This window comes from Vicugna pacos, unplaced genomic scaffold (genome assembly GCF_048564905.1).
Source record: "Vicugna pacos unplaced genomic scaffold, VicPac4 scaffold_110, whole genome shotgun sequence".
NCBI lineage: Eukaryota > Metazoa > Chordata > Mammalia > Artiodactyla > Camelidae > Vicugna > Vicugna pacos.
Window position 1 is genome coordinate 185,415 of NW_027328790.1, and position 13,421 is coordinate 198,835.

Consider the following 13,421-nt stretch of genomic DNA (forward strand, 5'->3'; position numbering starts at 1 on the left):
TGATATCTTAAAAGCAACATGTGTAAAAACTGAGCCCTTTGTTCTCCTACCCCCCAAACTGGTTCTTCCTGCAACCTCCCCCATTCAGTTAGTGGAAACTTAATCCATCCAGCTGCTTGGGTTAAAAACCTTAGAGTTACTCTGACTTTCACTGACATACCACATGAATTCTGTCAATAGATCTGGTTTAACACTGCCTTTAAACCATATCCAGAACCCAGCCACTTCTCACCATGGCTCCTGCCTCGACTGCTGCTTCCCTGCCCTGAGCCACTGTCCTCTCCTCCTGCACAGCCCTTTTCAGAGGCTTCCCACCTTTCATCTCTGACCCGTTTTGACTATTCTCACCCGGCAGTCAAATGAGCCTCGAAAACCTAAGTTAGATAGTGTCGTCCTTCTGCAGTGCCTCCCCATTTCACTCTGGGTAAAAGCCACAGTCCTTACAACGTCCTCCAAGGCCATGAAGGACCTGCACTGACCCTTCTCCGCAGCTCCAGCCGTGTCCCCATTCTGGAACATGTGAGGTGTGCGCTGCCCTTGGTGATGGTTATTCCGTCCACCTGGGACTTCTTACCTCCAAGTCTTAGTTCTAACCTCAGTCCTCAGTGTGGCCTGCTCTGGTATTTAATACAACATCACCCTCATCCCATACCCTCAACTCTCTTTACCTTGCCCTTTTTTGATTTTTCCATGGTTCCTCTTTCCTAACATGCCACCTCCTCTGCTGCTCTGTTGTGTGAATTGTCATCTCCACCCCCATCCCAGCTAGACTCCAACCAAGCTCCGTGAGGACAGGAATTTTGTTTTGTTTATTGATCTATTCCAAGTGCCTAGACTAGTCCTGGGTACATAGTAGGCAGTCAAAAATTATTTGCTGAATAAATTTAAAGACTATTTTAAAAATGAATCATCCTTTCAGGAACGGGTGAGGATCGGAAGCTGCATGAAGGAAAATGGTGCAGTAAATATTGATATTTGCCTGTTGTTCTTTGTGTGATATATATATGTGTTTTAGTCTTAATTTGGTATCCCAGTTTCTTAATTTAATAGCTGTATTAAGGTGTAATTTACAGGCCATAAAATTCACACATTATAATTGTACAAGTCAGCCATTTTATCTATTTCTAGATTTGTGCAACTTTGTCCTCATAAAGTCCCCTTGTGTCCGTCCATATGCAGTTTGCCCTCCCCTCAGTGGCACCCTGATTTTATTTCTTTTTTTTTTTTGGCAATCACATCTCAAACGGATAATTTACACAGCAGTACTAATATAGCTTTGCACTTTTTGAAATGACACACTTAAATATGAAATTAGCGGTCATTGCTGAATGTAGGTAGCAGTATCCGACATTGGTGAAAAGAATGGACTTGAGTGTCAGACTGGCTGCAGTCTTACCCAGCTCCACCATTTACCAAGTTACCCAAATTATTTTCTGCCTCAAGCTCTTTATCTGTTATATGGGGGTAATAATAGCAGCTTACAGAGTTGTTGTGAGGATTAAGCAAACAGGGAAAAAAAATTTAGTATAGTGGCCTGCTTATGTTATTACCTAAGAAATGGGCTTATGTTATTACCTAAGAAATAGCCTTGCAGGTAAAGGGCAAAATTCAAATCAGTTTCTAAAGTATATGTAAAATATAATCCAGTTCCTGCCTGGTTTGTAAACACGTATGCCTACTGAAGAATTTAAAAGCAGGCTAATTTCCAACAGAAAAGATCATTTCTCAGCATTTCTTTCAAAGATAGCTGCAAAATCACTTTTACTAAATGTTCCATGCCCAACTCTTACAGAAATTTGACACCACGGACGTAATTATCTACATTTTTGTTAAAATGATTCTGACCATCAGGAAGTGTTCTCAATTATATTTTAGCCTTTATGTTGAGAAATACTGTGAGACTTCTTCTAAATTAATGGGTGGGGGCATTCATTGTAGCTCTTGTAGCCTGATAAGCCTGCACTAAATTATCTTTTTTTAACTTTTAATTAAAGTAATAAATTAATTTTTTGCTGGGGGGTGGTAATTAGGTTTTTATTTATTTATTTTATTTTTAGAAGAAGTACTGGGAATTGAACCCAGGCCCTTGGGCATGCTAAGAACATGATCGTCCACTTGAGCTATACCCTCCCCCCTAAATTATCTTAAATAAGGTCTTTTTCTCTGTTTTGTTAATTTATGTACAGATGCGCAAAGCAGGGTCATCAGAAGCCTCTCAATCACGAAGATGATAATAGTGAAAAACATTGCGCAGTGACAGTGAATCCTTGGCATATGAAGAAAGATTGTAAAGTCCTGAATGAATTAAGAAGGTATTGTTACATTAACATACGTGTAAGCATGGCTCTCTTACCTTAATTTTTCACTTTATAATGAAGATAATCCCCAACCGTCACGGTTGCTTTGTTTGATAGAGGCCATATCTAAACCCTTTTCTGCAAGTTTTTTAAATAAGAAAGAGCAGCTAATTTATCAGAAGTGTGAATGGTGTAATCTGGTCTGTCTAGTATGGTAGCCACGAGCCACATGTGGCTATTGTGAATTGAGATGTTCTATAAGTGGAAAATACATAATAGATTTTCAAGACTTCGTACAACAAAAATAATGTAAAATATTATTAATAAGTTTTAAAAGTGTCAATCACACTTTTGAAATGATAGTGTATTGGATATTTTGGGATAAATGTAATTATTACTGGAATTAATTTCACTTATTGCTTTTTATTTTCTAAATGGAATTACTGGAAAATTGTGACTTGCACTATGTTTCTATTGAGAGTGCTGGCTTCTAACTTATTGCAAATAATATGAAAAGAAAACTTTGATTAAAAATTTTGTAATTGAGTCGTTGATTTACATCATATTAGTTTCAGGTGTACAAAATAGAGGCTCAACATTTTCATAGATTATATTCCATTTAAAGTCACCATAAAATAATGGCTATATTTCCCTGTGCTGTATGATACAGCCCTGTAACCTATCCATTTTATACGTAGTACTTTTTACCTCTCAATCCCCTAACCCCTCCCTGCCTCCCCTCTTCTCCTTCTCCCCATTGGTAACCACAAGTCTGTTCTGTGTACCTGTGAGTCTATTTCTGTTTTATTATAGTCATTAATTTGTTTTATTTTTTAGATATACATATAAGTTAATACATAGAATATTTGTTTATCTTTCTCTGACTTATTTCACTTAGCATAATACCCTGTAGGTCCATCCATGTTATTGAAAATGGCATTATTTTATTTTTTAATGGCTGAACAGTATTCCATTTGTGTGTGTGTTCATGGTATGTATATATGTGTGTGTATATATATGTATACATGTATATATACATATATATATATATATAATATACCACAACTTCTTTATCCAGTCATCTGTCAGTGAACATTTGGGTTGTTTCAGTGTCTTGGCTATTTTAAATAGTGCTGCTGTGAACATTGGGGTGCATGTGTCTTTTTGAATTAAATTTTTCTCCAAACATATACCCATGAATGGGATTGCTGGATCACACGGAAGTCTATTTTCATTTTTTTATGGAACCTCTCTTCTGTCCTCCATAGAGGCTGCACCAATTTACATTCCCACCAATCGAGTAGGAGGGTTCCTTTTTCCTTAAAAGGTAAAAAATTCTCTACATTTACCTACCTTCCTTTCAGTTTAGGACACAGTTTGGCAAAAACCAGATAGAATTTAATAGGAGTAAATACAGTATTTATTTTGAATGTCCATGCATTATGGATAGATATGTTATTGATGAGTTGGTTCCCTATTTTTGTAGGTGCAGATGTTTTTATAGCTTCACAGACATTTCAGTCTTGCAGAGAGGAAAATTTCTTTTTATTTTGCTGAACTTGTCCGGGTGTCTTTATCGGACTTGGTCCAGGCCTGCAGAGGTGAATACACATCCAAACCTGAACCATTTGAATGTCTGCAAGATATTAAGAGTCTAGAATATCAGATCTGGACTGTAACTCTGGTAAATGACATCAGTGACTGGACTCAAGAAAACTCCATTTGAGGACAAAACCTTTCATAAGCCAAAAAGGCTTTGAAATTGTGGCAAAGCCAGAGACTTTTGTGCACCACTTATGGCCACAAACCCATGAGGACAACCACAGGCCTTCTGGAGTGCCAAGGAAATTCCATGTGAGGAGTCCAGCACTCACAGGAATCCAACAAGTCCCTGTCTGCCAGAACACTTTCATTGCTACTGTGCTGTTTTGAGTAAATGTCTTTTCATCAGGTTCAAATTGGTTTGTTGTTATTTTTTTGCATAAAAAAACAACTTCTTGTTCCCTGGTGAAAGTAAAAGCCTAACATTTTCTGATTTCTTTTGACAGAGAAAACATGAGCCTGTGGATCTAACCTCATCTGTGATGGTCTGCAGCTGGGAGCAACCAGATCAGTGTCAGTCCCCTTGCAGCCATTGGCTGGGAGCCTGCATGTTCCTTGGAATGGTATTTGAAACATGTCACACTAGCCGTGCCTTCGCTGTGGGCTGGGAGGCGAGTCACTCAGAATCTGCATTATGGAATGTATGTTTCAGATCTACAGTTAGGAGATCTTTTTTAATAGCCAGAGAATATAGTCATAAATATATCTATTAATGTATTTATGCAAGAACATTTTTAAAGATTTTTTTATTATAAAAAGTTTCCCCCCAAAATTGAAAATGAAAGAACAATGGAATTAAAAATCATCTGTACCTTAATTATACATAAAGAATCATAAAATCCTTCTAAACTTTTTTTGTTCAAATGAAGATATTTTTCCCTTCCAAAAAGGAAAATTATCATTTCACATTTTTTTACTTTCTCCTTTTATTATATATTCCATATCAATAAATATAAATCTTTTAAATCCCTTTTAATGGCTGTTTAACACTATATTGAACAGATATGTAAATAGTCCTAGGTTTCAGAAATTTAAAAAATTGTCATTACAATACCACTGCAAAGAATATTTTGGTGTTTCTATTTTTAGTTACTAATTTGGACTAAAAATTAACAAGTTTGCTTTTCTTCATCTAAAACATTGGTTATTTTACGAAGGAACTGTAAGGATTTTAAATAACTTTTCAGTAATTTCAACAAAGAAATTATCTTTAAGGCAAAAATGTATGATGGATTGCAAATCTATTTTTATTATATCTTCACTTTTACCAGTGTGACATATGTGTGTGTTTACACAAGTGCTTTAACTACCAGCAACGTAAGAAAAATCTGTGTACTAAAAATGTGAAAATACTTTCCCGGTTTGTGTTTTCATTCTCCCAATGTAGGTTTTGGATGACAAGCTTGTATTTGCAAAAGTACACCCCCTGTGGGAGGTGTTCTGTACATACGCTGAGATACTGCACATAATATTGCCTCTGAAGCCCAATGATCTGAAAACCCGGTCCTCAGCCTTTGATAACTTGAGATGTTTTATGAAAGTCCTCCAAGTGGATGAAAGTATCAACAACCGGAACAAGAGCTTTTCTTTGCCCTATTTGAGAAGAGCTCCGTGAATGACTTTTATATTCAGCATAGAGATACATTCTCCAATCCAACCACCAGAAACCGCATTGTAAGTCTAAACCGAGTTTAGCTGCTGTCTTGGGGGTGATTTAGAACCTGCTGTTGAATTATCAGTGATTTGGTTTGGTTGGTTTGATTTGGTTTTTAAAAGCTGCCCATAAAAAGGAAAAAAGAGAAAGAAAAGAAATATGCCTACAGATTCCTGTTAGGATAGTAAACAGTGGCTGGTTAGTTACCTTGTATAAACCACAAGCTCTCTTAGAACATTTTTAGGTTTACTTCATCCTTTCTCAGATCAAGTATCAAGTAAGGGACAGTGTTAAAAAAAATTCAGGATTAACAGGTTTGTGAGCTCCAGGATTTGCAAGGCAGCTTTCCCTCCCCATGGTGTAAGTCAAATGGCAGAATTGAAATAAAGCACCTCATGTATCCTCCGGTGTTAACAGGAAAAGGCTAATCTTCTTGACCTTGTTTCTTCCTGGGTAAAATGAAGATAATATATCAGGAGGCGACAAGCTCATTTAAGGCAGGAAGCATGTTGTCTTGTTCACTGCTGAATCTCAGGCACTGGGAAAGCTGAGTTTAACGAGCGAATGAATGAACGAACTGTACTTCCCCCACAGTTACCATGTGGGACAGTGAGGATTAGAAGCTAAGAGCATAGACTCTAGAGGGGAGGGCACAGCTCAAGTGATGGGGCGCATGCTTAGCAAGCATAAGGTCCTGGGTTCAGCCCCCATCACGTCCTCTAAAATAGACATATAACCCTAATTACCTCCCCTCCCCCACCAGAATTACCTTATTATCTCCCCACCACCAAAAAAAAAAAAAAGAGAAGTGGCCAAGAGCGTAGACTCAAGCTGGAACACCTGTGTTGGTTTCTCGCTGTCGACCTTGTAAATGTCATTTACCCTCTGTGTCTATCAAGTTCCTCACCAATAAAATGGGGATAATTGTAGTACCAACCTCGTAGAGATGCTATGGGGATTAATGAATCTGTGTCAGTGATACAACAGCCCTGGCTTATATTAAGTACTATGCATCTGTCAGCTCTTTTCATAATTACTGACAGATGTTATTATCGACAAAAGACGTATTAGTTCTTTGAAAGAGAAATGCATGTTAGACCATTTCATTTATCACTTTCTGTAATTCAGGCTTTTCCCTCTGAAATAACATTTTATGTCTGTGCACTAGAAAGCCACAGGGCTTTCCAAATTTCATCTGTCTGGGTTCTTGTCATGATGGCAATACTGCAGATTGCTGACATTTTTTAGGGACTCCGTCTGAGATGACAGCAACCCCTCAAATTTACGAGCACTTCTCTAACTGATAACATCTCGCTAGAAATGAAGTTTTTATAATGTAACAGCTTCAGATGCTTAATGATGCCATAAATGCAAGGATGTTATATCTAAGCTCTTTAAATAAATCTTGCCATTGAAATAAAGGAAATACTATATTATAGCCCTCTATGACTTTGTTATCTTTGCTATCTGTTTATCTGACTCTCTAAGACCAAAGAAAGCAAATACTAAGATTGATCATTACTACTGTGTGGTACACGTATTTGTGGATGAAGACAATATTGAAATGCACTGTTTAAGATATTAAAATGGACATTAAACAGCTTCTTGATGCACATGCATGAACAGAACAGGGAGCTGGGTGCAGGGAGCAGACACTGAGCTTCCTGGATTAGAGACCCAGCTTAGCAGTCCAGCCCAGCAGTCCACATGTTTCATATTTATGTCCCAGCAAAATTAGCAGTGAGAGTCTTAAATGAACTTTGGGGACACTTGCAAACAGCTGTCATGATTACTAATGTGGGACACCAGGATTCTACAGTGTTTAGTTGGCATCTGTGCATAACCAGTTCTTTTCCACTAAAGCTTCTTGTAATTGCTGGTCCCACATCCAGGTTGAGGAATCATCTCATGTGGTGTTTGGGAGGGAGGTAAGTGGAGTCAGGACCCATGTTAAGGCTGGGTGGGTAATAATCTGGTGCTAGTACAAGAGAAAGGAAAGTAGGTCAGGTGGGAAGGAGAATGACTGGATTTAAACTTTGTTTCTTGAGTAAGCTAAATATATGACATCATGTCAAGTTACTTTGTTGTTTATATTCCATTTGCTGTCACCAAATAACTACTGAATTGTGGGGACAAAAATGCCTGGGTTTTAGAATTGACCCTGCCCCTAACCTGCCAGAGTCCAGGTTCCTCTGGGTGCCCAAAGAGGGGGCTGGACCATCAGGTGTCCCTCCACTGCAGCAGTTTGGGCACTTGGGTGGCCTAGATTTTTGCTGTGGAAGACTGGCCCGGTTGTAGGACATTAAGCATCTGCAAGGTGGTCCCAGGACTGTGACATCTAAGCGTTCCTTTCCACCCACGTTTGCAAATGACCCTCAAGGGGTTAATATTAATCCTGGGTGAGAATTATGAAAAATTATATGGTACCTCCATCCCTCCTGGCAAGTGAGGGCCCCTTATTTACAAATGACCATGAAGTATTAGCACCAGATTTTATCAACAGAACATGTGAACATTTTGTGACAGTGACACTCACCTGTTTGCTTCTGATTCCCAGTGCCACTTCAACCTCCATCAGAGGACTTCAGCTGCCCCAGCGATCAGGGCAGTCTGTACAGGGAATGGGCTCCTCCTCGAAGCACAGACAAGCAGCAGCCCTTAGGTCTCATCAGGTGAGCTGTTGTGGAGAGCACTCCAGTGGGAAGGGCTCAGGGTTGTCCTCATGGCATCTGAGTGTGACAGTCCTCCAAGAGTGTTAACAACCAGGAAGCTCACAGGAGCTCTGAACTTCGTTGCCCCAAGTTTTTACTGCAGGCTTTATTACAAAGCCATGATTTATTGGGTCACTACCGACATGGCTAACCCAAACCCTAACTGTAAGTCAAACCTTTCCTTAGCCCTAAACTTTGAGCCCCTTCCTCTCCTGGTGGCCACTCACTTGTCACAAAGCTTAAAGCCCCACTCCTCTAACCACATGGTTGGTGTCTCTGGCTGGCCAGTCCCCATCCTGAGTCATCTCATGAACACAAGCCATCCAAGGTTCCACCATGAATAGCATAGACACTCCTATCTTGGGAAATTTGGAAGCTTTAGCGGTTGGTGCCTAGGAACTGGGAAAAAAGACCTACCAAATTCTTCATTAAATAGGAGTAAATGTTATATTTCATTTAAATTATAAAATAAGAGAGAAATTCTCACTGCTTTTCTGTATCTGCTGTTCGACACCGTTTCACTACACCACGTGATTGTAATGTCGTGCTCAGCATGTGTCTTCTCAGAGCACCAGCGCTGGCTGCTCCCCGGGAGCTTATGCTGTTTGGGCAAGGCTGCTGGGGGGATACAGGCCAAGGACAACCGAGAAAACAAAAATAATCGGGCAAATAAGGAAACAATGTCAGATTGAAATGAAGAAATAACACAGTGTTGAGATGGGAGTCTTGGGGGGAAGTGAGTTAAGAAAGTTATCTTTGAGTAGGTTACATGTGAGCTGAGATGGTGAAAAGGAGGCTGGAATTTGAAGATCTGGGAAAAGTCACCCATGGAATAGAGGCAGCTTGTCTATTGGCCCTGAGGCACAAATGTGCTCAGCAGGTTTGAGGAGATACTGGAGCCAGCGCTGGTGAGAGTGATGAGACGCGAGGTTTAGAAGGGCATCAGGAGCACGGAAAGGAGTGTAGACTCTAAGCGCAGTGAGAAGCAGTCATGATAGCTTAAGCACTAAAGTAATTTTCTCTCACTCACATTTTGCAAAGATCATGTGGAGAATGTATAGCAGGGACTCAGGAAGCAGGGAGGCCAGGTAGGAAGCTCTTGGATTGGGCCAGATGAGAGATGGTGGGAGCCAATGAGGAATGCGTTTGGGGAGTGGGGCTGACAGGATGCAGTTATGGGCTGGCTGTGGATGGTTAGGAGAAGAGGAGGGTCAAGGTAGCCCCAGGTCGGTCTGGAGCCAGGTGTCTGTTCTTTCTTTTCTCAGTGCCCCATGCAGTTGCCCATCTACTTGGGCAAACCTCTTAACCTTCAAAGTGAGGGTTTTAAAACACTGAAGTCTATTTGTTGTTTCACATTTTATGGAAAGATTCAAACATGTACAGAAATAGAGAGAACAGTACAGCCAGCCTGCCTGTATCAGTCACCCAGCTCCAGAATTATAAACTCAGAGTCACTGTTGTTGCATCTTTCATCTCCATCTCCTCCCCTCCCCCACTATGGGGTCATTTTGAAGACAATCCTACATAGCTTAACCTTTCATTAGTGAAATGACAAGGTCTCTTTCAAATAAAATTGGAATATTCTTTTTTTTAGGGTTACAAAATAATTCCCTGCTTGTCACAAAAATACACTTTTAAGTAGTTTTGGGGTTGAAATCAAGATCCAGACAAGATTCAGACATTGCAGCTAGCATATCTCTCAAGTGTGTTCTAATCTATAATTTTCCTGTTTCTCATTTTCCTTGAAATTGCTGAGGGGTTTCTCTATTTCCTGTTTGGCTGATTTCATTCTCCCCTATGGTGTTAGACTTGTTTCTCCATCCTATGTATTGGCTTTAGCTAAGTGATTTAATCCTCCCCTAAAAGCTTGGTCTGATTGAGGTTCAACTTTGTGCAAAAATATTTTTTATGTGAAGTTTTGTACTCCTGTCATAAGGTACATAATATTACAGTTGACTCTCTTTTTTGTGATGACAGCAGCCAAAAATGATTGTCACCCGGGATCATTATTTCATAAGGAATTTTATTTCATGTGGTCATACTCTAATTTCCTCCCTCAATTATCAGCAGGATCAGTCACGAAGAGGCACTTTCTCCTTAACCCGGGTTATCCTTTAGAACACAGTTTTAAAGGAGGATATTTGTTAATATGTAAATATTTAAAATTGATAATTTTTTTTTCTTTTTAATTTTTTTTTCTAATGGAGGTACTGAAGATTGAATCTAGGACCTTATGCATGCTGAGCACACACTCTGCCACTGAGTGTACCCAATCCCAGTTGAGATTCATATTTATTTGATATCTTCCTTCTGTTATTTTTGTTTTGTGTTATACAGAATTTGAAGGCAGGGCAATGGGTTTGACCGCTTTTTAATCATTCTTTATGGGCTTTTGGGGTTTGTGTGTGTGTTTGTGTTTGTAAAGAAAACAATTTTCCCACTATTTTAAGTATGTATTGCTAAGGCAATTATGTTGATCTTTTCCCTGCTCCTGGTCCATGTATTCCCTTGTTACTTCCCACTAGTGGCCCCTTGAGCTCTGTGACAAGACTAGCATGTCGTTAATCCATGTGGAAGGAGATCTGAAGAGATTTATTCAAGGAGATGAAATTTGTAGACAATGTATTGGAAAGTATTGTGAAAGTTGTTCGTTAAGAGAAGGTCTGAGGTTGAATTGTTAAGTGCACAGAAATCTAAGCTATGAACTACCAAGACAATTATTAACTCCAGGAAAACAAAGTAGGGAAGAAACGGTAAGACTAGCACAAATTGCTACAGCTTTGAATAGTCTGTACAGAGTAATAATAATGTAAAGCAAGGATACTGAGCTGATGAAAATTATAATGTAACTGTATTAAAAGGTTGGAAGAAAGAAGGTTTGGGTATGTAGATGAGATGGGGTTTGAAAGAGATCTGAACCCTCATTTTCCAAAATAGAAAGTTAAATAGGTGATACATAAAGCTGAAAAAGTTATTAGGCTGTGTTACAAGGATATTAGTCAGAGAAAGGGAGTAAGTATTCCAAGAGTCAGCAGTAGGAGCTGAACGTGGTTGTTTCTGGCCAGGAAATGGGGCAGTTGTTGGGAACTGCTCCTTTTTACAATCGGTGTTCGAGAACTGTTTGACTCTTTATTGAATGTATGGCATTAGTTTGATAAAAAGAAATCAAAGCTGAATTTTGAAAAATTTATGTTAAGAATTGGGGTGCTTTTGCAGAGAGAGATAACAATCAGCAAAACTACATTTGAAGGGATCCTCATTATTCCTTGCATTTCAGCAAGGACTAGGAGGCAGACATCTGTTTAAGGTTCAAAAATTCTGTCTGACCTTCCTGCCGACTTGTAACCTTTGGAAGTAATGAACTCCCCGTCACTGTAAATATCCAGGCAGAGGCTGCCTGACCAGCTCTCTAACTGTAGCAGGGTGTGTTTACCATTGGGCAGTTAGAGCAGGCAACTTCTAACATTCTTTCAGTTTTGAATTTGGCATTTTCAGGATGGATAGTTGATAAGAATGTATTACAAAAAGCTTAACAAGAAAGTCCAAGACATCTCAAACCCATTGCCAGGGTTTTCTCTGCCAGACACCATCCTAAGCCTGCCACCAGTGAGGCAGGCCACAAAGCCCAGTCACATAAGAATGAACACACTTTGTCGCTCCTATCTGATTTGGCATCAGTCTCAGCCCTTTTCCCCATGGAATGGTCCACGCCCATGTCTCTGACGATGGAGCTGGTCTCACAGCAGCTCTATGAGCACTGGTCCAGCCCAAGGGATTCCTGCGTGAAGTTTTCCAGGATTCCAGGCTATTCTCAGAGCTGAGTCCCCCTTAGGCTAAGCCCACGGAACTCATCTTAGCTCCAGACTGAGCCGGAAGCCTCAGAGAGAACTCAGAGCTGAGGAAATCCACAGGTTTTACCCAGCACTGCCGAATCATCAGTGAGCCAGTTGAGGGAAGGATCAGCAACAGCAAGACACACCTGAGCTGCCGTCTCATTGTTCCACCTCATCCCTAAACCCTCTGTGTCTGCCTGTCTGTGTCAGTCTCCCTTTTAGGATCAGCCTGGCACCACTTCATGCCCTGCCTCCTTTCTTCTAATCTTGCCTCCCTGGCCTGTTCCATCTACTCCAGATTAACTGAGAAAAGGTTTTAAAACCTAGGAACAACAGACGTGCTAGATACAAAGAATACAGGGCAATGTCTTCCTCAGCCACATCCCTCCTGCCCTCTCCCATTCCCTCAATGTCAATGAGTTTTATAAATATTTTGTCAGACAGACATTGCACTCGCAGTTGTTATCATTATCAGCCATTTCCTTATTATCTGTGGTTTATGATGCATTTGCTCCAGGGACTTTCCCGAGATAAGGCAGGAGCAGATGACTGAGCCACTTGTTGATGTCCACTTGTGTCAAGCCTGTTAAGAATGATTTTTGGGGGGATTTGTTGAATGTGCCAGACTGTCCAGTGAGTGGTGATGATCCCCTGCATCTGCTCTCGAGTTGGCCTCATCCCCTCCTTTGCTCTGTTCTCATTTATCTCTCTTCAGCAGGTGAGCCAGTGATCTGTACTTCTATGATACATAAAACACTTCTTATTTCATGGTAGAATTTGGGGGCTGCTATGAAAACGGATATGTTTTAAGAGTGAATTGAGTCGGAGGTTTAAACTTAAAGCCCCCTTGATTTAGAATCAGAAATTAATATGATGGAGGGAGGGTATAGCTCAGTGGTAGAGTGCATGTCTAGCATGCATGAGGTCCTGGGTTCAATCCCCAATGCCTCCATTTAAAAACAAATAAATAAACCTAATTATGCCCCCCAAAAAAGAAAAAATAAATTAACATGAGGATGAAGCTACAGAGTGATTATTTGTGTCTTCTGAAACTTCCTTCTGTCTTTCTGCAGGAAATTCTAAGGAGAGAAGTTCGGAATCTACTTTGCTTGGCTGGGCTATTACACTCAGATGCTCCTCCTGGCAGCAGTCGTGAGGGTGACTTGCTTTCTGTGTGGATATTTTAATCAAAATAACTGTACCTGTGGGTAACTTGTCTTTATTCCTTCTTACCGTGCTTACTTAACTTAGAATGACATTCTCCAGGAGCATCCATGTTGCTGCAAATGGCCCTATATTGTCAGTTTATATGGCTGAGTAGTAT

The 13,421-nt window shown here is 40.0% G+C and overlaps 1 protein-coding gene and 1 long non-coding RNA gene across 2 annotated transcripts in view; one reads left to right on the forward strand and one right to left on the reverse strand.

The window, feature by feature from the left end:
- Positions 1-13,421, reverse strand: part of LOC140694902 (uncharacterized) — a 1,054,641-nt gene that overhangs the window by 122,902 nt on the left and 918,318 nt on the right. The gene's annotated exons all lie outside the window — the stretch shown is intronic.
- On the forward strand, positions 2,187-5,562 carry LOC140694901 (uncharacterized). The gene is made up of 4 exons (XR_012070567.1): positions 2,187-2,312; positions 3,566-3,624; positions 4,346-4,540; positions 5,287-5,562. It is a non-coding gene; the product is annotated as an uncharacterized lncRNA (long non-coding RNA).